Source organism: Oryctolagus cuniculus, chromosome 1 (genome assembly GCF_964237555.1).
Source record: "Oryctolagus cuniculus chromosome 1, mOryCun1.1, whole genome shotgun sequence".
In the NCBI taxonomy this organism is placed as follows: Eukaryota; Metazoa; Chordata; class Mammalia; order Lagomorpha; family Leporidae; genus Oryctolagus; species Oryctolagus cuniculus.
Window position 1 is genome coordinate 126,766,981 of NC_091432.1, and position 26,527 is coordinate 126,793,507.

At 44.5% G+C, this 26,527-nt stretch overlaps 1 protein-coding gene and 1 long non-coding RNA gene across 4 annotated transcripts in view; one reads left to right on the forward strand and one right to left on the reverse strand.

Moving 5' to 3' along the window:
- Positions 1 to 26,527, reverse strand: part of OPCML (opioid binding protein/cell adhesion molecule like) — a 1,351,977-nt gene that overhangs the window by 323,752 nt on the left and 1,001,698 nt on the right. The gene's annotated exons all lie outside the window — the stretch shown is intronic.
- Positions 19,864 to 26,148, forward strand: LOC103348866 (uncharacterized). The gene is made up of 2 exons (XR_517134.3): positions 19,864 to 20,119; positions 25,796 to 26,148. It is a non-coding gene; the product is annotated as an uncharacterized lncRNA (long non-coding RNA).

A 26,527-nucleotide genomic window follows, 5' to 3' on the forward strand; every position in this document is an offset into this window, starting at 1 on the left:
AGTATTCACAAAAAGTCTTCCCTTCTCTTTTCTACACTTTCCGTCTCACTCATTCCTCAAATTAACACCAGATATAGAATAGTGGTGTTCATTAGGTATAGCCTAAGGAGCGAATATGCAACCAAATACTAGAGCAGTCTCCCTTAAACACATGCAATCACTCTGGCTCTCAACCAGCAGGGCCAGTGAGAGAGACCCTGGGAACACTACATCGTTTATAATGTGTCTACCCCTGGGGCCTCTGAAGCCTGGTCCCATGGGATGGTAGCAGAGCGCCAGTCCAGGAGAGGAGGAAAGGGTTGGTGGCACAGCTGTACCTCACAGGCATATACTGCAGTAAATGAGATTGGATGTTGTTTGCCATTGATTTTGTAGCACGAATGAGAGGATGAAGATAATTAGTGGAACGGCAGGCTACTCAGGACTGCAGACTGGTTCTCTCAAAACCCATAAAATGCTCCACAGGTGCCCCCACCTTCCCTGAGCCTTCCTCCCCACTGGTGGTGAGATGCAAGCTTGCCTGTCTGTATGGGGAGAAGGAAGGTCACCAGTTAATACAGCTCCCCCTCGGTGCAGGAGCTGTCACAGTGAAATTGTCTGTATGTATTTTAATAAAAGAAAGGTTTGGTTGTGATAGTGTCTGACACCGGGCACTCTCTTTCTCTCTTTTAAGCTGCATCGCCTAATAAATATGTATCATTTCTAACCGAAAGTACTGGGTCAAACTCCCCCCACCAAGAACATGGGATTAAGGAGTCGCTGTGCCAGCTGCCATTGCTAGTTCGGCCGCTGCATGTCAATAAAACTCTGAGGTTCATCACATTTCATTCGCTGACAAGCGTGGCCTTCCAATTCATCTCTGAGCTGCCGCTTCCCGCTCAGCATGAAATCGGACCCACCAAAAAGCAATTTCAGCCCCTGCTTCTTGCAGGGTTTCCAGTTGTGATGCTGAGTTCTGGCACTGGGCAGTCTGGTGATCGGGGAAGGAGAAGGGAAATAACACACAATTTACCAAAGATTTAAAAAAAAAAAGTTAGAAAGTAAATTCTAAAACCCTGCTTGCCCAAATCACTTGATAGCATTGATTTTTCATTGTTGCTGTAGGAGACATGGAACTCTGCAACAGGGCGTGGCGTTTCAGCCAAGTTCATCTCCGCACCCCAGGGCGGGGCCTGCAATGTGTTTCACACCCCAACATGTCCTCATTTTAAAAAGTAAGGAGCCCAGAGTTGCCCACATTGCTGCCTCCTGTCCCACACCCCTATCCTCTTTGTCCCTTCTCTATCTGAGAGAACCTGAGAGTCCTTTAAGATCTCAGGGAGTCAGTTATTTCGTTCTGAAAATGGAATGTCATCCAGAACAAGATGCTTTATCATAAAATGATAATGACACTGTTCTTTGCAATCCATCATGCGCTTTATTTGCCAATTCATTAGTTAATCCGTCCGAGATTCCAGGATAATGGCCTCTAATTCTACAGGTGCAATAGTTTGCAGTAATTGCTCTAAATTACAATTACCTTTTCCAGCTTCCAGGAAGGCTGTGGGAAGGAATCATCCCATTTATCAGTGAGGTGAATATCTTCACCAACGTAGAAGAAATACCACCAATTTTACAAAATGAACATTCTTTAATGTTCTTTAATATTATACGTACAAATTAATTTCCTGAGACCTGAAGCGAAACATTTCCTTGAAAGATCATTTAGAAGTATAAAATAATCCTATATTATTTTAGAAAAATTAAAACCTAGAGGGGAAAAATAATCACGCTAAGTCTCCAGTCCTAAAACAAACATGTTCCTTGACGTATACAAAGCTCATATGTGGTAGCTAAAGTGAGCTCAGCCAGAAACCTGGACTTGGCCAGAGGTCTGGTGTTTGTCCCATTTCTTGTAGCATGCTTAGTGCACACACGACAAACATGCATCAGGCAGGAAAAGAGAACCACACAAGTGCCGATTTGTGCACGTGCTTCAGCTTTGGAAAGCCGTTTGGCCACAGCTATCAAGATTTTAAAACATTCATCACTGTTGACTCAGTATTTCCACACACCAGGGAGGTGCTTAGATCTCCCCTGTGAAGGTGTTACAGAAAAAATATATCATTAAAATGTTGATTCATTGTAATGGAAACAACCTAAGTAAACAGCAACAGAGAAGCAAGCAGTTAATTAACTTACGTTACAGTCCCAGGACAGAATAATATGCAAGCATTTGAAAATGTTTATGATAACTATGAATTATAGATGAATGTTTAAGTTATAGTGTAACAGGATAATTTGAACTCTAGGAAAATGCAATAGAAGACTGAAAATGTATCCAGCAAAGTGTTATCTGGCTCACTAGTTGTTGCTATGAGTGAGGACTTCTTTTTCTCTATTTTTATTCTCTTCCTAAGTCCCTAAGACAGGGCAAATGAAGGGACTTCCAATGTTTTAAAAATCTGAATAAAAACAATGCAAAACTATGCATAACATTGTACAAACTGTGTGACACTGATTGCCACATAAGCTGCAAAGTTATCTGTCAATCAAGTTCTCAGTCTCATCGCCGTGATGTGCTGGGCAGAGCTGAGAGTTCACAGTGCAGGCCTGGCAAGATGCTTCAAAACCACATCTTCTACATTAGCTTCAAGCACAGGCGTAAGAAACCTGCAAACAGCTACAGAGCTGTGGCTGAGTTTGCAATGCAGTGACATAATGAAAGTGTAAAAGCTACAGTCAAAATATCAATGGATAAATCTTGACTTTGGGCTCTGAAGCTTGACAGGAAACCCATTGTGGGTGATGTTGGTGCCGGAATGGAAACAGGCCGAGAGCAGTGGCTTATTGAAGACTCTTTCAACGTTGTATTTGAGTAATGGGCCTTGCAAATGAGCACCCCTGCGGCCTGAAATACATATCTTTTCAAGGACACACCGGTTTCCAATTCGACAGGTGATACGGGAGAAAATCCCCGAGGGGAGCTTTGATTTCTGTACTTTTCAGACACAGTTATATTTTATTCCAGCTAGGATGATGTGGAAGATAACAGAGAGCTCTGAGGGTGATCCGAGGGCTTGGAGAGGAAATGGAGCAGAAAACAGCTCACAGTGCACAGAAGGGTGGGCTCCTGGGAGAGGCAGAGGGAAGCAGAGGATTCTATCCTGCTCCAGTCCTAGTGACACAGAGTGGGGTCTGGGCCATCTGCCCTGCTCATTGGTGAGAGCACACACATCACTCCCACTACACCTCACTCTCATTGGCCCCATCTCCCCACTCGAGTGCCCAGACCTGCCTATCACAAGATAAAATAAGACAGAGTGTAGTTTAACACTGACATTCCATAGGTGACCATTTAATTCACTGACTCTTATGGGCTACTCATACTTACTCAGCAACTATTATGTGCTGACAACATATTAAATGCTACTGGTATAGAGAAAAATAACACGCAACATTTGCCTGGGAGCCATTCACACAGTGATACTGTGCCACAATGTTGAGAGGCATGGGGATTAGGCCACAGTGATTAAGATGCTGCCTGGGATATCAACATCACATGTCAAAATGCCTGGGTTTCAGATTTACCTAATTATTTCAAGGCAGAGAGAGAGAGAGAGAGAGAGATTTTCCATCCGCAGGTTCACTCCCCAAATGGTCACAACGGCTGGATCTTGGCCGATCTGAACCCAGGATCCAGGAGTTTCTTCCAAGTCTCCCATGTGGGTGGGTGCAGGGTGCAGGGGCCCAAGCACTGGGTCATCCTCTGTTTTCCCAGGCACATTAGCAGGGAGCTGGATCAGAAATGAAGCAGCTGAGATTTGAACCGGTACCCATCCAGGATGCAGAGGCAGATGGCAGCTTAACTCACTACATTTCAGGCCAGCCCCTCTGGCTCCTCTTCTGATCCCAGCTTCCTGCTATTGCAGACCCTGGGAGGCAGCAGGTGATGACTCAAGGACTTGGGTCCCTGCCACTCTCCCAGGAAACCCACATGCAGTTTCTCACTCCTGCTTCTTCCTTGCCTATTCCTAGCTGATGTGAACATTTGAGGACTGAAGCAGAAGATGGGAGATCTTTCTTTCTCTGTGTTTGCCTTTCTCTCTCTCTCTGCCCTTCAAAAATCAAAACAAAACAAAGCCAAAATAACACGGAGTTTGGAACTGGGGACACTTTGATTTTACTTGCTGCTTTGCCATTTCTAACCTGCTGGCTTTGGGTGAGTGAACTTCCTATCCTAATCTTACCCTCGCCCTACTGTGGACCGGGTGTTTGTGGCCCACCTCTGGAAAGTTCAGAGCTAAAATCCTAGTTCTGAGTGTGACAGGATTAGGAGTTGAAGCTTTGGGGGGGTTTTGGGTCATAACGTTGGAGCCCAGTGCCTTAAACGAGAGACAGGGGAGTTTGCGTTTGTTCTCTGCGCTCTGCACGCGGGGACACCTAGAGAACTGTCTGCAAAGGGGAGTTGGCCCTCACCGGAACCCAGCCACACTGACAGCCTGCTCTTGAGTTTCCAGCCTCCGGAACCGCGAGAAAACAAATTCTGTTGTTTATAAGCCATCTGTCAGGGGTACTTCATTAAGCACTGTGAAATGAGACACTTCCCTGCATTTTCTTAGCTGGGTTAGTGAAAGCTTCCTTACCAATGAATAGGAGGAATATAAATAATGAACATAAAATGGATGACCCCCGGTCAACACCCTTTAGAAGACACTTTTTAAATGACAGGCCTATCGGACTTCCTACACAAACGTATGTTCTTAGAAGAAAAACTGGTGGCATTAATTTTCACATATCTCTCTGCTAGGGGTTCAGTACAGGATTTAGTTGACCACAGCCAATGCACCTGCAGAAGGAAGAAAGGAGGCGGGGCCACGCCTGGGAGAAAGCTGCTTCCTGAGCAGGAAGAAGGACTGACTCATCGCAGCCCACACTCCCCACCCTGAAGTCACTCCCACCCACCCTGGGTGTCTCCTGCTTGACAATCCTGGAGCTCAGAGCGCTGCCCAGGAAGCAGAGGTTAGGCTAAAGTAATCTGTGCTGCTAGGACAATAGGCCTACTGTTGGGGGTTGGGGTGGAACACTACTGTTCATCTCTGCATCTATCCATGCGTCTATAAGTCTATTGTCTATGTATCATCTATTGGTTCCTAGATTGATCTAGTTATGTATTCATCTATGTGTTTATCTATGGATCAATGCATTCATCCATATTCACAGTACATTTCTATGTATCACTACATCTGTCTATATCTATAACCTATCTATGTATCAATCTACTTATGTGTTTCTATAACTCTCTGTATTTACCTGTAAATTTAGCTATAATCCATATAGATAAGTAGATATAACATTGATCTATTTATCTATCTACCTAATCTGCAATGGTCTTAATACCAACTAAAAGTCCCTGGAAAAGTGAGCCCTATGAAGGAATGGATGAGAGTGAAAACTGTATTGGGAAAATTTAATTTAAATCACTTCTCTTAGAGATATAATTTAATAGAATTTCTCCACAAAATGCACTCTTCCCATTTGATATAGCTTTAAGACATACCTTTTACAACACAGAGATAGATGTAATTTCTATTTTTGTAAAAGAGTGAGAATCCGGCTGTTTCATTCCATAATTTTAAATTAACTTTTTTGGTAGATCTAAAATGGAATGATCATTTGCTGAGTTCCCAGTGCTGGGGCAGCTTCAGGAATGTACTAGGTGAGTCCCTTCTATAAACTACATCTAAAATGCCACCAAGACATACAAACAGAAGAGTCCTTTCTTATCGGCAATGTTTAAAAATTATTCCAATAGAAAAATGAATATAGGGCATGAGAAAACTTCACAGAAAGAAGGGTTCATCGGTACACATTTGTCAAGTTGCTTAATCGCCCTTATTAGTGAGAAAATGTGTCAAAGTCAAAACACTGAGATAAGTCAAGGATGTACCATAAAGGACAACTGATGAGAAAGCAAAATATAAAGTCACTCCAATAATAACTCACCATGCTACGAGGGGCTCTGTGGAAATGACAGTGGTATTCATGATTGACAGACACATGCAGTGTCCGTCACTTCATGATAAGCCTTATCAGGCGCTTTTGTTCCAATGGCCATGCTTTTTGAAAGAAGTAATCAGAGATGAAAATGTAGATTAATATTCATGGATGACATCAGAATACAATTTTTAATAGTGAATAAATGAAAACAACCTAATATTCAAAAACAGACACTGACTCACAAAATTTTGGCACTGTTTTGGAATTTTATGCAGTCATTACAATTAGGTTTTAAACAATATTTTATAGTCCAAGAAACTCCTACAGAATTAAAGGTGGAAAAAAGCCTGTACAAATAAATGCAAGCACTATGCAAAAGAAATAGATGTGTTTAAGCAGTACTTACTGGAAATATTGCAAAATCTTAATTGTCATTTCTAAGCAGTGGGATTATTAAGTGTTTCATTCTCTAGTCTTTCTATATTTTCCAAATTTCCTAAAATTAATATGCATTACATTATGTTAAAATTATATAAATCCTCCCTATCCAAAAGCAATGAACACACCCAGAATATAAATAGAAACAACAGCCCTTTGAAAATATAACAGGGGCTGGTGCTGTAAATAAATTAGTTAAATTTTAAAAAGGAGCTGTAACTTTTTTAAAGGTAAGGGACAACTTCAAAAAAGGGATTCTTTCCCTCAACATTTTTGTCTCCCTCTGTAAGAGAGACATAGAATTAGAATTTGGGGAAATTGGTGTTTCTGAAAGATAACAAAAAGCAGTCACTGAGCTGTGGTGTGTCAGGAGGCCAGGGTGTATTAGCTCAGGCCCTTTCATCCATCAGTTCATAAAGAACAGGTTCATAATGGACAGGTTCATAAAGAACAGGTGGACGGTTCTGCAGGATGAAGAATCTCTCTCACACCTGCCACCTGGTGGAGCACTGCAACTTTCACAGCTCAGCCCACAGATGGGACAAGGAGGATGGAAGGACCATTTCTTTGAGGACACAGCACCTTCACTTTAATTTGGTATCTGCTCATTCACCTGCCTCCTCTTCGTCCCTAACTGTGGCTTTCTGAGATCCCAGAAGTAGATTCTCATCCACTTCAAGGAGTGGAGCAGAAGTGACTTTGTTCACTATAATTTCTAGCACCAGAGGTCAGGTTCCGGCGTTAGAGTACTGAAGCTTTTAAATCTGTGGGGTGGTGGTGGGGATTATGTCAAGAAAAAGAACGGCAGGGCAGGTGTTTGAGCCAATGGTTAAGAAGTCAGCTAGGAGACCTGTATTTCCTACCCGAGGATCTGGGCTTAGGTTCTGGCTCCACTCTTGACTACAGCTTTCTGCTGATGCAGACCTTGGGAAGCAGCAGCAATGGCTCAAGGAGTTAGGCTCCTGCCATCCGTGGGGGAGACTTGTATTGAGTTCCCAGATCCCATTTTTGTCTGTCTTGGCTGTTGTGCACATTTGGGCAATGAATGAGAATTCTTTCTCTGCCTCTGTCTCTCTGCCCTCAAACAAATAAGTCAATACAATGTATAAGAAAAAATGAATGGCCAATTGTATTAAAATGGGTGCAAGCTGTCTATGATGATAAATTGCATTATACTGCAACTGTTAGCACATGGTGGGCTGTGTGCTTTAGTCATGTTCTGCATTGTCATCGTACTCCTGACCAGAGAGAAATTCCCTTCTGATTGGGCAGCATTGGGGACTGGACCCTCCACTAGTGAATTCACACTCAGAACAGCTGCGAGTGGCCCTGTTGCCCCAGCATAGCTCATTCACAGGGCACCGCAACGTTCATGTCTGGATGTGGCCTTGCACCTGCATGCCAGGTGAGCCTCTCAGGGAGGGTGGGATGAATACTCCCAGGATCATCCTGTCTTAGAACAGCAGTGGCCTCACTGTGCCACAAAAGCAAAGAGTGCTTCTTAAATGAAACTCCACTTTCCTCACTCAGTCTCCTGTAGCCTTGATCTCTCTGCAGCACCGCCGGATGGAAAGGAAGTCTAAGTGGAAAGAGACAATGATCTCCAGGATTGAAGCATCCTGCTTTATCTGTTTCCCCAAACAGATGACCAGGTGAGCACATTGCTAGGGCTTCCCTTAGGGCCCTGAAAAAGAGTGATGGCTCAGAAATATAGCCTGTGGCTTTGCAGTAAAGAGGGTGCTCCCTGAGACCCAGGGAGGTATAGTCATATGGAATCTGAAAGACTTCTCAAGTCTGATCCCTGGCCCCATAGGCAGGAAGGGCTTGGCTTCCCTGTTAGCAGAGAGCGCCCCCAGCTAGCTGAACAAAGGGTCCATGATGGCTGGTTCCTTCCTGCAGGGCTGGCGTAGGGCAGCCAGCGTGCACACATTCTGGGCAGTCAGAAAACAGCGTTCTTCTTCCACCATTGTGGTGATACAGAGATGGGCCACCTTCTGTGTCTTACAGATACATCCTGTGTGGTAAGTGGCCGGCTGGCTCATTGGTTTGGGCCCCATGGGAGAGGATATGGTATGAGTAATGTCTTCCCCCTCTGAGTGTGGAATTAACTGAGAGCTGGAGAGAGAAGCCCAATGGTTGTGTGTCAGCAGAGATCCTGACATGCAGGAAGTTGCTTGCTGTAACACAGGTAACTTACTTTACTCCTAGTTTCGACTGATGACATGGCCCCAGGCAGGCCTCTGTGAAGCAGACCAGAAAGCGTGCGTGTGCTGGGGCCAGGCTGTCCGCAAAGAAAGGACCCAGAGGGGCTGACTTTCACACAGGTGGTTCCCTCTCAGAGTTCACCCGGAAGATGAATAACGCCTTCCTCCAGGAGCAGGTCACGAAGGGACAGAGAATGGCAAGAGTTGTTCTCTCTCAGTAATCCCTTCACATTGACATAAAGAGCCAGAAAAATGGGTGTCTTGAGGGGTTGCCCATAAAGCTTCTCCTTGTGGGACAGAACAAACTTCTAGAAGATGAGCTCTACCTCTGCGTGCCAGCTTTGGCCTTGAATGGACCTCTCTGCACCTTGCACTGTAGGAGGGTATGGGCTACATTCACACAGATGTCTGACGTGGAGCTGGGTGGAGCTAGGGGCCCATTAAGGGACCTCTGCCTGCATGGGCTTCTTGGAGGATCAGGCAGAGCACAGAGAGAAGGCATGAGCATGTGGCAAATCTCACATCACTGCTAAATATGCCTGTGCCATCCTGGCCCCTTGGTTTATATATATAACTGTTGATTTTTCCTTTGTGAGGCACACTGATAGCCTCTGGGTGTGCTGTTAAGATCAGGTGTCAGCCCACAGTAGGCGTCTGTGTGCTGGGAGCCAGCCAGCAGCCACACCCTGCCTGCAGCCCTCCTTCTCCTACACACGTTGTGTGTTGTGTTCCCAGGCCGCTCTAAGCAGAAGTTTCCCAGCTGCCTGTATTTCACAAGGTCCATTTAGTGCCAGGAAAGACAAATGGTCAGCCATTTTCATTCCAAAGTCCTTTCTCCAAATATTGTTGAAAAGTCTGGAGGAAGAAAAAACTACTTGCAGTGAAAACTGGATTTCCCAAAGAGAGGCTGTCAATTCAAAGTTCTTGATGAGTAAGGCATTTAAGAGTTTCTACTAGTTCACTGGGATAGCTTTCAGAACCTCATCAGTGCACACACATCCCTCTAATTGGCTCACTATTTACCCGGGAAATTATTCTGGATGGAATTATGGAGAGATGATTTTTAAATGTCCATTTTATTGTCAACTCCTTTTCTACGGCTAAAGACTGACCTAGGATCCAATTATTGAGATAACTGGCAAGAAAATTAGCTGGAGATAGAGCACAGTCAGTGGTGACCTATTTATAAAATTCTCCTTAAAATGTCACACAATAATATTATTACCTTGTGTATATGGGCTATTTTATAACCAGAATTCAACACATGACTGTCACCTGCCTTAACAGCCTTGCATGTAAGTTTTTAAAAAAAAATAAGGTAAAATTATAACTTGTAATTTAAATTAATTAAAATGATCTTCGTAGACAATTTAGCCAGCAATCAGTTAAAATTAAATTTATATGCTAAGTCCCTCATGCAGAATCCCTGTTTCTTCTTTTTGACCTTATCGCACACTCTGATTGACATCTTAGGACCTAGAATATTGTTGCTTGCACATTAATTCATTAATTCATTCAACATTATGTGCCAGAGACTCTGTTCCACCCTGGAGACATAAAATAGAGAAATGGATTCTGTCCCACTCTGGAGGAGGCCACAGCCAACAGCACTGTGTGTTGTGCAGGACACAGATGCTGTGATGCACACGGACCGTTCATGTTATGGATGTCTGCATGGTGCCGGGAGTTGGGAGACTTCATAGAGGCAGTGATACCTGCCTCAGATGAATCCTTGAATTTGGATGTCAGGCAAAGAGGTCAAGAGAACTCTCTGCACAAGTAACCCCAGGGCAAAGCCTTGAAAATGTGCAAAGGAACAGCCTTCTAAGGGAGTTGGAACTGCTGAGGGGCCAGCACAGCATAGTGTGAGTACATGACAAGTAGCCCAGTGGCTAGGATCCTTGTAGAAGGGAGCAAGGACCTCAGACACCATGGAGAGACTGCGAGCTCATCACAGCGTGTGCCAGGCACCCCAGGCAGAATTCCGAGCTGAGAAGTGCTGAGACCCAGCTGGCATCTCTCTGGTGGTAGGAAGAAGACAAGATGCACAAGGGAAGTATGAGGGATGCTACAGGGACGTCTACAGCTGAGATGGCGGGGCGGGACCTCAGCAGGCCTGTGTCCCTGCAGTGTGGAGAGGAAACGGGCTTGCAGGCAGGAAGCCTGAATAGGAAGTGAGGAAGTGAAGGCAACAAAAATAGACAGCTTTCAAGATATTTGGAGGTGAAGGAAAACAGAGAGAGAGATCAGCATCTAAAAAAGGAAACTTGTTTGAAGCTATTTCTTTTAAGATTGGAGACATTTGTGTGCTGCAGCAAACAGATCGGATTCTCGTTCTCTTTCATCTTCTTTCCAACAAGTATCTGAACTCATCATATTCATTTCATAAGGTTGTCTCTTAGAGGGGATGCACGCTGGTGAAAAAACTTCTTGAGTTTGAAAAAAAAAAACATGCTAATCTGAACTGGCTGAATCTTCTTCTACGAAGAAAGAAAAGAAAAACACAGCAGATACAAACGTAAGCTACTCCAATCAGCTAGCACTTTGCTGGATCTGAAATGCAGGGAGAGACACAGAAATGGCATTGGAGTGGACAAGTCTTGAGAAACCAAGAGAGCCATTTGGTCAGCCCACCCCGAGAGACACACAATTCTGGGGAAGAAACTAAAACCCACTACTTGGTTGTCATATCATCTTTAATTGCTCTGCTTTCCCTTTATGGTAGCTATCCATGAGGGGACTTTTAAAATTTTTCTGGAAAAGCTGAATTAGAAGATAAGGTTTTTGTTTGGTGCAAAAAAGTTTGAAATCATGCATAGTTTTTTTTGGGGGGGGGGTGATACATATATTCTATAAATATTCTGGAGACCCCTCATATGCATAGACTTCCAAGTGTTTTGCATTAAAATAAAATTATCCATTAATTTCATTTTCAATAAATTTGTGAAGAGCTCTCATAATACAACCCCTGCTTATTTACTGAGTCATCAGCAGTAAGAGGGAGACCTCTCCGTCAGCTGGTGGCCCTCTGTAGGGTTGACACAAGACCAAAACGCAGCAGCCAAATCCCAAGTGTAGCTCTTCAAGACCTCGCCCTTACATGTAAAGATGAGGCGTTCTGACACCATTGCTTTAGCGTCACTCAAGTGTCACCTCGCTCTGTTTGCTTCCTTTTTATCCATGCAAGTTTCACAGAGTACACTTGATATCTTATAATTCAATGAAATTGTTTCAAGGGAACAATAACAGATGGAGGCTGATTAGGATGCCCCAATCTGACCCCAGAGATGATATTCTGGAGCTGCCTCCACCAAGTTACGAAGGATGGGTCATTCTAGACCACATGGAGAGCCTGAAAATGCTCTGTGCCTAATGGGAACCCAATAAACAAAGTCTGCTGAAGCAACAGCAGAACAAAGTATCGGGTAGCTAGAGTATAATTACTTCTATTGCAAAGGTGTTCACCACAGTGTGCTTTTATAATAAAGACCACGGTAGATTTAATACATGCATTTACTCAATAAAATTGTCTCTTAACGCCAATCTTCTCTCTTTTTTTAAAGATCTATTTTAATTATTTGATTTGCATTTATGTGATGGCTAGTGATACCAAGCATTTATTTGAAAGGCAGAGTGACAGCAAGAGAGAGAGAGAGAGGGAGAGAGAGAGAATCTTCCATCCACTGGTATACTTTCCCAAATGGCTGCAACAACTGGGTCTGGGCCAGGCCAAAGACGGAGACTAGAACTCCATCCAGCTCTAATGTGGGTGACAGGGGCCCAAGTATTTTCCACTGTGTTCCCAGGTCCATCAGCAGGAAACTGGATCAGAAGCAGGGCAGCTGGGACTTGAACCAACATTCAGATAGAGAACGCTGACATGGCAGGCAGCAGCTTAACCCGCTGCACCACAGCACCGGGCCCCAAACTTCCCAGTGGTATTTGGGGAACATTCATCTGGTTTCCTGCTGTATAACTTCATACATGAGGTGAGGTAAACATTACAGGATAGTAATGGGAATTTTTTTTTTTTGAAAGTCAGAGTTATACAGAAAGAGAAGGAGAAGAAGAAGAAGAGAGAGAGGTCTTCTATCTGTAGGTTCACTCCCCAAATGGCCACAACTGACCAAGCTTTGCAGATCTGAAACCAGGAAGCAGGAGCCTCCTCCAGGTCTCCCATGCAGGTACAGGGGCCCAAGGACTTGAGCCATCTTCTACTCCTTTCCCAGGCCACAGCGCAGAGCTGGATTGGAAGTGGAGCAGCCAGGACTCGAATTGGCGCCCATATGGGATGTTGGCACTGCAAGTGGTGGCTCTATCCGCTTCGCCACAGCGCCAGCCCCCCAAAATAATGGGCTTTTTAAAAATGGGATCCAGCCTCTGCCACTTACTACTACTTTGTAATGCAGGCAGGTTAATTATTAGTTCTAAACCCTTCAATAATATACTTTCCTCTTGGAGTGATTGCAAAAAAAAAATAAATAAATAAATAAATAAAAAACCAGAAGAAGCAATTATGAAAAAAAATTTAGCACAGACTGTTATATCGTAAACATTTGATAATTTCAACATTGTTTTTATTAGGAAAGGCATGGTGAGATTGTGTTTTGGGATATTTTACCTATAATTTATTCTCTATTAAACCAAGCCACTTTATCTTCCCTTCTCCCCCTCTCATTACTCCTTTTCAGAGGTGGCAAAGGCATTCCAGACTTACTGCCCCCTAGGTGCACTGATCAGCAACAAAAATGTGAGTAGAAATTATGTTGTGAAACCACAGCCTTAGAGCTTCTAAAGAAAACATGCTGTACGCATTACCTGCGGCTCAGCCCCATCCTCCTGCTGTAGAGTGGACAAGACTCCCTAGGCTGGGCGGGGGTGGGAAGGCTGTAGAGGAGTGAATGCAGCAGTGGGCTCCCAGGTCTTCGATGCACAGAGGGCGCAGCAGGTGCCTGAGGACATGCCTGAGACAGTCACATGACCTTCCCGGAGAACTACCACATATTCTGGCATGAACATAGCTGAGGGGGGGTCTGCAAAAGCCCCTTGGGGTGTTTTAAGGATTCAATGGGTCGCCAAGACCACACTGGCACCAGGACATGTCAGGAAACGCCTGCCAGGTCAGAGGATGCCCACTGCCCTTGTTCAACACACAGCATTCAGTAGATCCCCAAAACACAAAAGGCCACTGGGATAATTGCAGAGGAAATGCTGACCTAACCAACTTTACTCTGAACTAAGTTCTAGCTCCCAGGGCGAAGAAAGACTTCAGACAAACACTAACTTCTATTACCAAAAACAAAACAAAAGAAAACAAAACACAAACAAAAAAAGCATAAGAAAGTTACAATTCTGCAGAATTAGTTGAAGTTTATGGCCTCTGAGATTCTTTGCAGTTACAAAGGAAATATGAACAGAGTCCTTGTAGGACCTTAAGTGTGTGTTGACGTGGCAGGGGCTGGTGGCTGGGAAAAGTAACCAGAAACAGGGCCGCTGAAGAGGAAGACGAGACAGAGAATGTGAAATCCTTCGAGACGGAAATTATGGAAGTCCTGCTGCCCTGCTCAAGCTCCTTGAAGTTGCCACTCATTCCACAAACCTGATGGACACAGCTCCAGGCACCTCGAGGACTTTCTCCTGCCCTTCCCTGCCCAGCCCTTTCTGCTTCCTGACGTTTCAGGATGAAAGAACCCTATACGCAAACCCACCTCCCGGGTACCTTATAAGCAGGTACTGCACAAAGCTTGTGGGAAGATGGAATTAAAATATGAGCTTATTTTGGTGCTAAGAAGTAGAAATCCACAACAGTTTTTTCATAACAAGCATTCTCCATGAACTTCGGAAGTTCCTGGGTAAATGGGCCCTCCCTGGACCCCAGGTGGAACGAGGGCAACCTCCCTCCACATTCCTGAAGCTCCTCACCCACACTGCAAATGCGTCAACACTCTGCCTGCTCAGGTTGCTAACATTTGTTGGGATTCCCTTTGAACCCGACACTGCCATGAGCCCTCTCTACATACAGCAATCGACAAATTTCCTAGTCCTTTTGAGGAAGGTCCTGTGAAGTACTTCTCTTTACAGAGAAGGAGACCCGCACAGAGAGGCAGGGGAGCTGCACTGAGGTCATGAGGTCAGAAGGTGAAGCTCAAGGCCACGGTGTTCTGAGTCCACAGCTCCCGATGTCACACCGGCACTACCTGCTCCAGCCTTTCCCTGAGCCTACAGCTGTAGCTGAACAGAGGAGCTCATCCCTAGTTCTCCCAGTAACTCATTCAACAACTAGGCATGGAGCCCTCCTGTGAAAGGGAGGCTACAGCCACGGCCCTTGAGAACGTCATAAAGGGGACCCCAGGGGCTCCCCTGGCAGAGTGGAGGCCCTGAAGCCCAGCACAGACATCTTCAATCTCAGCTGCACACCAGAATCATCTAGGCATCTTTTAAATCATACTGACATCAATCCCACCTCCAGAAATTACGATGGAATTGGCCTGAGGCATGTCCCAGGCGTTAGATATTTCACATCTTCCACAGGTTGAAACTTCTGCTCTGGAATCTCCAGACTGGAAAATGTTCACACAGTGAACTCTCCTTCCACAGCCCTGTCAAATGATTTCCTGAAAAGGATTAGTTCCCTGCGTTATAAAGTCTCACCCCAGAAAGAGAAAGGTGGGTCTGTTAGAGTCCTGAAGAAGTGAGGCCAGGTGCGGGGGAATAAACCCGAAAGATGTCAAAGTGGGAACCTGGGCCACTCCCTGTCTGCTCAAAGCTCAGGGCTTGCCCAGCCTGACGGAGTCAGAGTAGACAGGAGCAGAGCACAGCATCAGGTACCAGCACTGTTCTTCAGCTGCTGCCTCCCAGGACTGCAAAGGAGGAAGAAGCAAAATCTCCAGGTCACCAGGTGAATGCATCGGCATTTGATTTGCAGGGAAAACTGCTGAAAGACTAACACAGATGACCCACTCTTAACAGCCACCGCTCCCCTGAATGACTGTGCGGGGCCTGGATGCTGCCTGCGTGCCGGACTCCTCCACCAAGCTCCTTTAGCCCCAGGCAGAAAAGGGGCTATGAATTATTTGAGAATATGCTGAGCATGCCCTCCTGCCTGGGCGACAGCAGGCTCATAAATCATTCCTTCCCTGTACTTGATCTCTCTTTCAGGAGGAGTAACATCAACTCACAGGGGAACCCCACGCCCTGGAAGCAATGTGAAGGCACAATCTGAGTGTGCAGAGCTACAAGAGAAAACAAGACTGGGCTAGGGATCCGGAAGAGGGGCCAGCCGGGGTGTCGTGGAACAGCAACAATAAGGATCATCACCATAGCCAGTGCTTACTCCTAATCACTTTCCTCTCCAGTTTGCACCATCTGACAATTTGCAAGGTGTTTCTTTGTTTCCTGAAGTTCTCTCTCTTCTTGGACATTGTCTCCATGGTTACTGGGATGTGATTTGGCCCAGCTGTAACACAGGTGCTTAGTGCAGCACCAGGCATAGAGTGGATGCCACTAAATATTTACAGAATTAATTAAATAAAATATGATCACACATTTAGCCCACATGGATTCATTTAACCTTCCCGATAACATGGAAAGGTACACAGCACTGACAACATTTAGAAATGAGGGGACCGGCACCGCGGCTCGATAGGCTAATCCTCCGCCTTGCGGCACCGGCACACCGGGTTCTAGTCCCGGTCGGGGCACCAGATTCTGTCCCGGTTGCCCCTCTTCCAGGCCAGCTCTCTGCTGTGGCCAGGGAGTGCAGTGGAGGATGGCCCAAGTGCTTGGGCCCTGCACCCCATGGGAGACCAGGAGAAGCACCTGGCTCTTGCCTTCGGATCAGCGCAGTGTGCCAGCTGCAGCGCGCCAGCCATGGCGGCCACTGGAGGGTGAACCAATGGCAAAAGGAAGACCTTTCTCTCTGTCTCTCTCTCTCACTATCCACTCTGCCTGTCAAAAAAAATTAAAAAAAAAAAACATTTAGAAATGAGGAAACCAGCACAGAAAGCTCCCCCAAAGCAAATTTGTAGCCAAGTAGAGATTCCCGTTCAATCTTATCTGCCACCAAGTCCACGGTCTCCCAGTCACCCTCATGCTGTGCCCCAGAGAAATAAAGGAAAAGGAATAAGAAGGCAGGGAGTTGATAAGGGGGAGGAGATGTAGGAGAGATGGTGGAGAAGGATTTCCTCAATAAAAGAGAAAGGAACGTGAAAGATTTCACTGTGAAAGAAGTGCTGATCAGGGGATTAAGGAGTGACCATTCTTCCCCAATGCTTTTGGTGAGAGAGCTCAATCAATGGTCTTTAGGAAGAAAAACAGAAACAAAAATTGGTGAGCTTTCTGCTGACTTTACTAAGACTCTTTGCCACACCCAATGGTACACAATGCATTTTATATGATAATTTTTAAAAAAGATTTATTTATTTATTTGAAAGGCAGAGTTACAGAGAGGCAGAGAGAGAGAGAGAGAGAGAGAGAGAGAGACCCATCTGCTGGTTCACTCCCCAGATGGCTGCAACAGGTGGAACTGGGCCAATACAAAGCCAGGAGCCTGGAGCTTCTTCTGGGCCTACCACGCATGTGCAGTAGCCCAAGTACTTAGGCCATCTTCCACTACATTCCCAGAGAGCTGGATTGGAAGTAGAGCAGCTGGGACTCGAACCGGCATCCATGTGGGATGCTGGCACTGCAGGCAGCAGCTTTACCTGGTAGGCCAATGCACTGGCCCTATAATAATATATTTATAGAACTCAAGTAAAAGCAATGATAGCTTTTGTGTACCCAGGTGCCTTTTCTCCAAGTCTTCATGTGTTGACAGTTGACAAATCTTTAAAGAGTACATTCTACTGTAGCATCTCATTATGTTTCTGGAACTAAGATTAGCCCAAACTGAAAATTCCCATTTTATAGATTTTACAAACAAACATAGACACAGACTCAAAACCAGACAGAGGTTCAGTTATGCAAGCTGGATTGAGCAGAGTTCACACGTGGGTCAGGAATAGGGTATCAAAAGATCCTTATTGTTATTCGAGGTGCTGTGATTTCTGGATATCACTGACAAATGTTTCACCTCCTTTGCTCCTCCAAGGCTCATTAGGCACCGTTTAATCACACTTTCCCATTTGAAAAAGACTTTGAAGCCATTATAGCTGTTCAGCTAAAAGAGGTCCAGATTGCAAAAGGGTTTAGGCTGGTTCTTAATGAGTCCAGAGGTTAAATTATTAGACCACGTGACTTGCATTCAAATACCTTTTGAAGAACAGTCACAGAGTTTGTCAGAAAGCTTAGGACCACCTCTGCTGACAGATGAGCAGAGGCAGTGGTCAGGAGCCACCTCAAGGAAGCCCCAGACCCTGCCACATGAGAAGGGCAAGAGCAGACAAAAGGACATCTTCTCACCACCAAGTACAGCTTCCTTCCCATGGCACCAGAATGATGCTATTCCAGGATGGGTGATTCTGAGCAATCACCACAAACATGACAAGCTGTGAATTTCTTGAGAAGCTTCATATAATATTTGTCCTTGGGACATCTATGTAGTCTGACTGGGCAGACACCAGATGTCACATGCTGAGCATTCAGTGAAAGAAGTGTTAGTAACTAACACAAATCCATGCGTATAGTAGGGACAACTTAAGGCAAGTTATATCATTCATTATTTCAACCATAGTGGAAACAATAATGATTTCTCTTCATAAAAAGGATAAATACTCTAAAATTGGCTAAAATAGCCTAAAAGTAAATGAAGTCCAACAGCAAGGTAAAAATGGCTCTGATCCTCCCTGGAGAGATATTATGGAAATTCTTCTCTGTCAGATGGAAGTTTGATGGTGAAGAAATGCAGTGATGGGGCTCAGAAAGCTCTTCTCGGGAGGAGCAGCTGAATGAGGAATTGCCTTCGAGAAAAATCTCTGTGGGAGAGAGCAGATGTGGGAACGCAGAATGGGACAGCAGGACTCTTAACCACAATGAAAAGCAGCAGTTATCTCTGCTCTACAACTAAGTTGGAGACTTGAGGGCTCCTCAGCCTGAGATGGGAGACAAGCAAAAAGGTCTGGTCACAGAAAGTGGCTGATCAGAGAAAGGGAGCTTCAGCAACTGGCCACCAAGACCCCAGTTGACCATCAGGAACATTAAAACCCAAAGTCCACTGATAATGTCACATGAAGCCCACATTTGCAGAAAGAGAGTCAGCAGGTGAATAGGACTCTGGCTAACTAAACATGCCAAAGGAGAAAATGGAAGCACCAGCTCACGATGGGCTGACATCTCAGACAGTAGCCCTTTCAAAAGACAAAAAGTGTTTTGTTTGGTTTCATGTTTTATATTGTTATTGATGGTTTTTTAATTTAGAGCTGTGCTGTCCGAGATAACCTCCTGGGATGATGGAATTTTCCATAATCTGTGCTGTCCAGTAGGGTAAATGTAGTTATTGGGTACTTGAAATATGGATGTGTGATTAAGGAAATAAATGTTTAATTCTAATTAACTTAAATTTAAATAGTCGTCCATGCCTACCAGCTACTGTACTGGACAGCAGACATCTAAAGACTTAAGCAGCACTGTAGGACTCAAGAAAGGAAAGCTAGAGTTAAGAAATGAACACAGGTCCAAAACTAGTAGACCAAACAATTACTAGAAGTGTTTAAACTTCCTAAAATATTGGCCAACCTGAGTCAACTTTAGTCTAAAGATCTAAAAACCTCAGCTCTCTTAGATAAGACCAAGGGAAAAAAAAATACACCTCAGTGTATTACCCAAGGACCTACAAAAGATAAGCTAGTCAGGGATTCAAAGTTGAGTTACCTTTATAGATGTGACTTTATTCAATAATTAGCATATCTATTAACTATGCCTACTGTGTTCTGAGCACACTATGAAGATATTGTAAGGTTATGTGTCTACGTGTTCTATTACAGTCAAGCACAACAAGGCTTGGTGGGGGGAATGCTTATAGGCAGATATTCTAGTTAAAAGACTTTTTTTTTTGCATTTCAAGTGAAATAAGATAAGGGCCAAAATTAAGTCACTGTACAGAACTTGGAAAAGAAGTGAGGAATTAACTATATATATATATATATATATATATATATATATATATATAACAAGCAAAAATACAGTGTTCAATTGACTACTTCGGTGTGGGGAATAAATGTAAGGAAGGTTCATGGCCATATCCCAGGTGTCTGAGCAGAACAACTAAGTGAGATTGTGATGTCATCAAGAAGGAAGGGACGTTCTCATGAAGTAACAAATGGAGAGGAATTGGATGAGTTTCTCTTAAATAGATTGAGCTTCACTTTGCTGTTTGGCAGGAACAGCTTCAGCAGTCTTTGTAGAGGGACATTTAAAGTTATGAGGGGTACATACTCTGGCAACAGAGAGAGCAAAGAGTTGGAATGTGAAGACAGACAGAGGAAGACAGGAGATCGGTGACAGCAACAACTTATCATAGTTGAGCAAGAAGGGGGTTCAAAGAACAAGCGTGGATCTTGTAGGTAAGAGGCACAGCATGTTTAGGAAACGGAGGAAAGATGGTGGAAGTAGGCAAACTTCTTGGCATGTGTGTATGCCTCAAATGGATTAGTTCCTTATACTTGTGGTGATTGAGGAGTGTGAAATAGGGGGTTCAAGAGAATAAGTGAAGGTTTGGCATGGGAATCTGAAGGGTGGGAAACAGATCTAGCCATGGACAAGAGAAACAGTTGTTGTGTGGACGTAAGGACCTACCGAGGCTGGAGATCACAAATTACAGTGGCACAAATCCAGAGTTGTGAGAGTTCCTTCAGCTGTGCCCAGCAGTGTGGGCATGGAACAGAGACTTTGACTGTCATGTTGACCCACCATGGGAAGTGTGGTAGGAGGACCGGTCTACCAAGAGAAGGAGAATGTTGAGAAATAGATGAGATGATCAACCATGGGATCAGAACAGAGTGGGAAAAGAAAAGAGTCCAGGGGAGGCTGAAGATGGGCTTAGATTCTCTGAAGTGGAAAGAGTATGCTGAGAAGAAGCTTATGAGAGGCAAATGCAAAAGTATCTGAAGATGTAGAGGAACAGCAATGTCATCAGAGTTAAGATCTCAAATGATACTGAACTGGAATTGAATCCCAGTGTTGCCAGCGCTGCCATGTATGACCTGGCTAAAATCATTAAAAATTTTAGTGACTCAGTTTTCTTATTTGTAAAATGGGATAATGACATTTATCTCATTGTATTTTATGGAAATTAGATACAATAATCCATCTAAAGCATTTACACTAATTCTTGATATAAGGCAAATACTCAGCAAGTGGTGGGAAACAAGCACACACACAATGGAGTTTCAGGTTTTGAGGAAATGAATCTTTGTGAATGCTAGGCTCCAAACGCCCCAACAATCCTCACCTCCTTAAAATGAGCCTTCCTACACTGAGTCCTGGTTGGCCTCTACATCCAACAGAATGTGTCACAAGTGATGGGGTCTGAGTTACAGAGTGAATTCATGAAAGTCATTCAGTTTCCACTCTGTTGTCCTTTGGATCACTCACTCTGGAGGAAGCCAGCTACCATGTCATGAAATCACTCAACCAGACCAAGAAGTCCACATGATGAAAGAACAAGGCATCTCCAACTGCCAGCACTCACTGGTCAGCCATATGAGTGAACCATTTGGGACATGGATCCTCTGGGTGCAGCCATGACTTCAGATATTATGATTGCAACTTCACAGGCATCCTAGGTCTGGACCACACATCTAAGTCATTTTGCTTATTTTTGACCTACAGAAACTCTATGAGATCGTAAATATTTATGGTTGTTTTAATTCTCTAATCATTGGAAGTAATTTGCTATGTAGAAATACAAAATGAGCACTAAAGTTGGTACTTAGAAAAGAAGTGCTGCCAATAATAAAAACTAGAAAATGTAGGCAATGCAAAAGCTGAAAAGAAACTGAGATAGATGTTAGGGAAAGCCCAGAGAGGTCCCAAGAGACATTCACATCAGCCTTGGGGCTCTTAGGAAGGTCCTGAGTGAGAGTCTAAAGGAAGTGAAGAAAATGCTACCGGACACTAGAAGAAAGGTGCTTATGTTCTGTGGGGGAAGGAAATTTGGAGCAACTGTTGTGTTCAAGAGGAATATCCAGTGAACTGTGTGATGTAGATAAGATTGCCAGGCAGAATGAGGAAGGGACCACCTACATTTTTCATGTTGTTTACAGTACAATGAGTGAGATAAACCAAAGTAAGGGATTTTAAATAAAAAGGAACAACCAATTACTGATGTTATGTATCTCAAAGTTCTCTAGATGGCAAACAGTGTTACGATTTTAAATATATATATATATATATATAATTTATAAAAATTCTGGGAAATTAAAACCTAGAAAACTATCAAGAAAACTTGATATAAAGATGAAATTTAATAGTGTGGTTGTAAAATCTTTTCTAAGATCTCAGAAAGACCTAGGTGGGTACCTCAGAGAACTAGTCAGTGAACTAATAGAGAATCTAAAGAATTTATTGACAAAATCTTGACTTAAAAGGACAGAGAATACAAAATGAAAGAGATCTTTGGACACCCAAACATCTGCACACGACATCGAAGAAGACAACAATTCTCAGCAGCAAACATAGACTATCTTTAGTGGGAAAGGAACACTGTTAGAAGGTAGAATCCACAGATTACTCCCAGACCTTGGAGTCTGAATCAGCAACTGTCAACATGTGCTTGGCTGGATTTCAGAGCTGCTTCTATGTGTTCCCCTTTCCTTGAATGGGACAATGTTTGGTGATTGTGCCATGCCAGTGCCACCATTGTAGGTTGACCCTGTGCGTGCACATGGACAAGGGTGAGGGGTGTGTAGAGAGCACAGATAACTGTGTCTTTAACTCAAAAGTATTCAGATTGAGAAAAACTGTACTCAAGGGGACATACACAGGCCAACACACCAGCAAAGCACCACCCTCATCTAGAACTAATGTCAATGAAACGATTTGAAACGTCAACAATGACTGTAACAAGCTGAACCAAGTCAGTGTTTTGAAGGAGATGAGTGCATTTACATTGTGGGAGGGTGTAGGTCATGAAGGGATGGAGGGAGAAGTACCATAGGCAACCTCTAAAATGATTCCAACCATCCTCTCTTCCCAGTAATTGGGCTCTTGTTGTAGGACCCTCCCACATGGAAGTATCACTGAACAGGTTCTAATGGAACACAGCAAGGTAACAGCATATAACTCCTCTGTGTCATAAAAGACAATGATGTTTCCACCATAACCTCTCCCTTAGATCACTTCCATGATGGGGGGACCCTCAGGCAACCTATGGAGAGGTCCATGTGATGAAGGGCTGCAAAAAGTTGATGTCAGCGTTCCAACTTACAGTGAGAAGACCCTGTACCCTAGTCGTATCTTTATGACTACTACTGCCCCTTCCAGTATATTGAGTACAAGCTCCGGAGAGGTTCTGTAGGAGAACCACCCAGCCAAGCCCTCCTTAGTGCCTGACTGCTCACTCACTGACAGGCTTGCTGTTATTTTAAGATGCCGATTTTCAGACTAAAATTAGGATTAGATTAGGATAATCATTAAAATGACTCCCAAAGGAAGAAATATTCCCTTTGTTGCTGTGGGATGTGAGCAGTGCATGGGAAATGGATTTTGTTCCTTGAAGTTGAAGAGAACAGCTCGAAGTCCTGGTGCTGGATTAGCTCTGCATGGCCACTATTGTTTCCTGGCTGGTGTCATGGCCAGGAGCTGGAGAGAACCCTTGCCCAGTTTCCAAGTCCTTCCGTGAGTGAGTGGGTGAATTTCAAGGAGGGCAAGGCTTATAAAAATGAGGATGGGAAACATAAAAATGAGGTAGGAGAGAGATGGGCCTTTCCCCTCTTTTACTTCACAACAGTCAATGATTAATGCCTGGGATGCGATTTTGCCTCTCACACTGCACAGGGTACTTAATCTCATGGAGTTCTGCTGTGTCACAGAAACAATAGCAATCATAAAGACAATAAGAATGAAGAATCATACAATCCCATCTTTTTAACACACCATGTACTCTTTTTAGCTCTTTTATGTGTTGGTATTTGGGCATGTGTGAATGTGAATAATCATATAACTACAGCATAAATAAATGTGTAAGTTCTCTTTTTACTATTACTCTCCTACAACCATTTATATCACATTGTATGTTCTTTATAATTTTTACTTAAAATTATGCCTTGAATGAATACAGAGTAATTTACTTACCGATTTCCATATTGCTGACTATTACCTTTCCCCAACTAAAAATCATAATGTGTAGAGATCTTCCTTTTAGTTTTGATTCACTTTTTCCATGAAAGCTTTACTTGGGTGAAATGCCTGGGTCAAAAAGGCCCTTAGCTGCTTGAAACAGCCTACAAAACAAGTTTATTCCTTACGTTTCCTTATCCTGGTATAGGCTTAGAATGAACTATGCAGTGCAGTGGAGGATGGCCCAAGTGCTTGGGCCCTGCACCCCATGGGAGACCAGGAAAAGCACCTGGCTCCTGCCTTCGGATCAGTGCGGTGCACTGACCGCAGCGCGCCAGCCGCGGCAGCCATCGGAGGGTGAACCAACAGCAAAGGAAGACCTTTCTCTCTGTCTCTCTCTCTCACTGTCCACTCTGCCTGTCCAAAAAAAAAAAAAAAAAAAAAAAAAAAGGAATGAACCATGAGATTCTGTGGAGATCAGCTGAAATGTGCAAAGAAGAAAAAGAAAAGTGGGCATCAGGAAGTTGCTACCGGTTATTTTGCCACCCTGAAGGTCACAGGCAGACACTGTATGGCGTTTGTTGGGCCAGGGCCAGTAGCATCTCCATGCTGAGAATGTGGTTGAGGGTTGAGGGGCTTTCTTGTATCTCACCTGCACAAATCATCCTCAGCTTCCCCATCCCCTCCCCTCATCTTACTTGGGAGGCTCCATCCTGGGCAGAGTTACAGAACAGAGCGTGCACTGGGCCCCACGCAGGCATTGTGCTGCAGTGACAAGTTTTAGTAGACTAGCTTGAGAGACGAAGACATTGGCTACACAATTAAGAGACTGGAGAGTTTGGCTAACAAAGAGCTAGTGACGGCCGGCGCCGCGGCTCACTAAGCTAATCCTCCGCCTAGCGGCGCAGGCACACCAGGTTCTAGTCCCGTTTGGGGCACCGGATTCTGTCCCGGTTGCCCCTCTTCCAGGCCAGCTCTCTGCTGTGGCCAGGGAGTGCAGTGGAGGATGGCCCAGGTGCTTGGGCCCTGCACCCCATGGGAGACCAGGAAAAGCACCTGGCTCCTGGCTCCTGGCTCCTGCCATCGGATCAGTGCGGTGCACCAGCCGCAGCGCGGCGGCCATTGGAGGGTGAACCAACGGCAAAGGAAGACCTTTCTCTCTGTCTCTCTCTCACTGTCCACTCTGCCTGTCAAAAAAAAAAAAAAAAAAAAAAAAAAAAAAAAAAAAAAAAAAGAGCTAGTGACACCAGCAACCAAATCTCAAACCCATGTACCTTCCTGCAGAGCACACCAAGTCAGTGGGACTTAACTTCTTACTAATCCAAATAGCTGGTTGATGCCTTTCCAAACTTACAAGCATGACTGGCTTGTATCAACTCTTTCTAGAGTCATATTATTTAAATGTTGGGTGACTTTTGCCTTCTTTCTAGGCAATATAATTTTAAGCATATGGTGGTACCTCCACTCCATTCTTTTTTTTTTTTTTTTTTTCTTGACAGGCAGAGTGGACAGTTGAGAGAGAGAAACAGAGAGAAAGGTCTTCCTTTGCTATTGGTTCACCCTCCAACGGCTGCCATGGCTGGCGCGCTGCGGCCAGCGCACCGCACTGATCCGAAGGCAGGAGCCAGATGCTTCTCCTGGTCTCCCATGGGGTGCAGAGCCCAAGGACCTGGGCCATCCTCCACTGCACTCCCTGGCCTGGAAGAGGGGCAACCGGGAAAGAATCCGGCGCCCCGACCGGGACTAGAACCCGGCGCCAGCGCCGCTAGGCAGAGGATTAGCCTAGTGAGCCGCAGCGCCGGCCTCCACTCCATTCTTAGAAGCAGAAAATTCCTAAGTGTCAGAGGACTACAAGTTTCCCTGTTCTTTGGCCCAGGTTGTTTGACTACCCTCTGCACCTCACTCATACACACACGTGCACTCACACACCTCTAGCGTAAACGCTCTGTTTTGTGTTTCAGATCGGAGGTCTCCAGAGTACGCTGAGTGGCTGTTTCTGTGTAGAATGCTCCCGGCCTTAGGAAGACTGCAGCTTGTAGTGTGACTTGTACAGCAGCCTTACAGCCTGTGCTCTGTGGGCCTGGCAGATTCCGCAGTGTAGGCTCTGCTTCCTCCAGAGCCACCATGCAAGAACGAGCTCCCTGCACTCTCTGTAGATCAAGAGTTCAGTCTGTCACATTGTAGTTATTTATGGCTTCCAGGGTTTGGAAAATACCAGATGCATCCTTTATTGAAAGCAATCTGTTTTTAAGTCCCTAGATTACCTTGCAGTTGGATCAGCTATTTTGCATTAATAACAAACAAATGACTATAATGGCGTGTGGTGCACTCAACTTTATAATTATAAACTATCATAAAGATAAAAATGTCAAGAAAGTTTACTAATAAGGAAAACCAAACTTACACTGCCTCGGGGCAGGCATTTGGTACAGCAGTTAAGATACTGCTTGGAACACTCATATCTCATATTGGAGTGCCTGGGTTTGATTCCCAGCTCCACCTCGGATTCCAGATCCCTGCTAATGTGCACCCCATGAAACAGCAGGTGATGGCTTTAGCACATGGGTTACTGTTACTTATGTGGGAGATCCAACACTGAGTTCCAATCTCCTAGTTTCCAGGCCTGGTCCAACCCTGGCTATTGTGGGCATTTGGGAAGTGAACCAGCAGAAAGCAGACTCCCATACATCAAA